This window comes from Camelina sativa, chromosome 3 (genome assembly GCF_000633955.1).
Source record: "Camelina sativa cultivar DH55 chromosome 3, Cs, whole genome shotgun sequence".
Classification (NCBI taxonomy): domain Eukaryota; kingdom Viridiplantae; phylum Streptophyta; class Magnoliopsida; order Brassicales; family Brassicaceae; genus Camelina; species Camelina sativa.
The window spans coordinates 21,209,229-21,213,255 of NC_025687.1; the positions used below are offsets into that span (position 1 = coordinate 21,209,229).

At 31.7% G+C, this 4,027-nt stretch overlaps 1 pseudogene; it reads right to left on the minus strand.

Moving 5' to 3' along the window:
* LOC104779166 overlaps positions 1–3,699 on the minus strand; it is a 9,289-nt pseudogene extending 5,590 nt beyond the window's left edge.

A 4,027-nucleotide genomic window follows, 5' to 3' on the forward strand; every position in this document is an offset into this window, starting at 1 on the left:
ATCATTTATGTCAAAAATCAAACAAGACATCTAATCTCTTAGCATGCCTAATGATAATCTCTAGATCTAGCCTTATCTTGCAACCTAAACATTGGTGTGATGCTAAGAAGTTTAAAATCAAATCCTACCCTCTCAGTTATAGGATCAGCATAGAGTACATCTAGCCTAGAAGAGATCTATAACAATCAAGCTTGACCTAGCTAAACAAACCTTAACCACAATCCAGGCTAACCCATCCTCAAGATCCTAAGCAACTACTCACAAATGCTAAACATGATGAATAAAGTCATAAACCCAGAAAATAACGAAACTTGCATCATTAGAAAGATAAATCAGAGATCTACAATATTGAAGAAGGAATCAAACTAGAATTTTTTATACTTTGAGAGTTATTGAACAAACAAGTATGAAGAAATCTCTTGTTTTCTCCTTTAAAAGTAGAACAAAATCTAAGAAATGTAAAAAACAAAAAGCATAAATTCCCAAAAGGATAAAAACTAAGTTTTTAGATTTTCTCCAAGGTGGCTCTCCTGTGGCTGAAGGGTACAAGGCCTTTTTATAGAAAAAATAGTGGAAGCCCTAAAAATACTAAAAGACAAAATAGCTAGGCGGCTCGGTCAACTCGACCAGGTGCTCGGTCGAGTGACCGGTCGAGTTGGCTCTTCTTGTGCTCCTTCCACTCGGTTGTCCTTCTCCGCACACGGTCGAGTGTCTGGTCGAGTGGGCGGTCGAGTGGGCGGTCGAGTGGAACTCCGGACCCTTGATTCTTCACCTCTCACTCCCTTGCTTTCTTCTCTTGATAGCTTCACTCCTCTTCAGCATTGCTTCCATGCTCCTTAGGCTCCAAAATCACCTGTTTATGCAAGAAAATATGCAAATGCAATGCAACTATACTCTAATGCATGAACAGTCCTAAAAGCTATGCAAATATGGTGAAAAAGGATAGCAAAAGATGCAAAAGATGTGAATATATTAAGGGAAAACAGAGTAAAATATATGAACATCAAAATCCCAACAGCAAAAAGGTTATCTCTCCCAAAAACTTTGATTCAGGGATAACCAAAACAGAGAGAGAAACTGGAAATCACGCGATAGTTGAGATTGTTTTGATGCGGTTTGATGCGGTTAGGCGGAGATTTTGCCAACTAAACCTCCAGAAAGGCATCCTTATAACTGCGAACGCTAATTGCAGGATTGTGGGGGTCCAAACTAATAGGAGAAGAAGGACAGGTCCTGTTCCTCGAGTAAAAGTAGGTGATATATTCTATTAGTGGAGAAGAAGAGGTTTACAAAATATGGTTGTGGATAACATTATACAAATGTTTTGAGCATTCCAAAATTTAACTAAGAAAAATAAACCGTCGTTGCATTTTTTTTATAATGAATTAATGATAAAAGAATAAAGAAACAGTTCTTTTTATGCAACACTAATAAATGAAGGAGTCCATTCATTCACTACAGCTCTATAAACACAAAGCTGAGAATTATGGGAACCCTAAAATTATAATCAAATATATATGTAGACACTCGATGATGGTATTGAAACAAGGACTCAACAATCAAAACTTCGCAAATCATTTTTAATTTCTCAAAGGCAACAAAGGTAAAATGCATTTGAGACTCGATTCAGAAAGTTAAAATTATTCTTAGCAAGCCACAAAAAAAAATGACTTGAAAAGATATATAAAATTAGGTGTTTGAAAGGAGTTTTTAAAACCATTGTTTGACAATATTCAAACCACATATTAGTATTCGGTTGCATAACAATGTGTTCAGATCTGAATTTTGTAGTGATGACATCCCCTGGATTAAGAAGAACTCTTAATCAGATTGGAGTGTCACAAACAACGAGACTGAGAACATATCTTGTGTAGAATTATCATACATATATAATTTCAATTTTGATATTAACAAGAACAAAAACAAAAAAAAAATTATCTATTATATATGACAAATCATCACGACACATTAATCAAACAAATAAAAGAAAAAAATCATAGCATGAGCCATAAATTAAAGTACGTATATATATAATCCTCAACAACAATTATATATAAAACAGTTAAATGGGGACACAGCAAAGGTACCTTAACAACCTGAGAAATGAGATTCAGGGTTTACAAAAACGAGTAGCAGAATAGAAGTAAAGAGCAGGAGAGACACAAAAAAGAGGAAAATTACGAATGAAAAATGGTTGAAGTAGCCTGCATGAATTGATTTTTAGATATGTGAGTGTGTGGGAGATAGAAAAATAATCCTCTATTTATAATTATTATATGCAATGTATTAATTAATAGCCAAATCTCCATAGTATAAATAAAGTTTTAGTCATTAAAAATCCTAGATTTGTTTCTATTATTCAGTGTATCTAAGAATACCCATTAATATTTTAACATTTTTTTGACAAAAAAAAATAACATAAATGTGAAATATCTTTATTTCCTATTTGAAATATATTTTTCTACATATGTGTAGGTTATCCAACTATTTTAAGAAAAAAAAAGTTAAATAGTTTGAATACATGCACTCAAAAATATTGAACCATATATATTGATTGTTTGGTCATTTAAATATGAATATGACTTTAGAAGATAATGTCATTTAAAAATATACTATATGAGAATTTATTATTATCTTTGAATAATAAAAAAGAGTAGTGTACATGGGGCCTCATAGATAACAACGTAATTATGATTACAAAATATAGTATATTTAACAATGCAGTTAAATTTTAAACACAAAATTAAAACGTAAACTAGAAGCAGGCGAGAAAAGTCAGTAGGGCATATACTCAAGTCATGTAGGTAGAAAAATCTCCTAATCTCAACCAGGATATGTGTTTTTTATATCTGTGTTTTTATATCCAATTGTCTTCAAAATATTGTGACTCGCAAACAGTGATTCAGTTGATGATAAAGAAAAAGAATTCTTGGTTCAGCTCTTAGATCAAACTTTCTACCTAAATGTCTTCACTTTTGTTGCAGAAAAAAATCAAAACATATCCATCCATTCGACAACTTCATCATATATGTTCTTAAGCCTAATTGATGTGTATGTGTGATGATAAACACATGGTATATATACAGGGAAGAATTGCAACAATCGCTTCATATTCATACATGACTGGACATGGACATCGAACCATGGGCTTTGTTAATTGATAATGCAAGTTTTAATTTTCTGCATACATGACTTGAGTATTTGGCCTACTGACTTTTCTCGCCTGCTTTTAGTTTACGTTTTAATTTTGTGTTTAAAATTTAACAACATTGCTAAATCTCTACTATATTATTTAAGCAATGTTCTAAACAAATAACTCTACTCCCTTATAATATATTACACAAAATGCCACTATATTTAATTACAAAATATAATAACATAATCTTAATATTAATTTCTTGTAACCTGAAAATGGTTATCCAAAAAAATAGACATTAAAAAGTACCTACTAAAAAAGAAATCGTGTGTTGTAACCATTTAGATATTCAAAATGCAAGATGGTAAATTGTTACCCACAAAAATAGCAATTGAAACAAAACCTATTATAATAAAACGTTTGCAACAAATTTAATATAAAATGAGCCCATAGAAAGCCCAATGAAAATGCTACTTCTAATCCAATTTAAAATACAAACGACATACAACTATGAAGTCTTCATCTGTTCGCAAAATTCCACCAAAATCGAATTCTTCAACCATATATAACACATACCTGATCAGAAGAATCACAATACAATCATCCCAAAATAAGTTTGAATATTTTCAGCTGAGATTCTCCTCTCAACAGTATGATAATGATAATGGCGAGTATACAATCCCGCAAATACAAAATTAACATATCTCACATAAGGTATATAACAGTTTAAGAACCTACTATCAAACAAGGGTTCATACATTGATCATATTAGTCCGAGAATATATCAGGTAAGATCTTGATGATAAGATCATATAAGTCCGAGAGTATATCAGGTAAGATCTTCTAATTCGAATGATCCTTTCTTGATGATTTTCTGGTTATGACTAACCT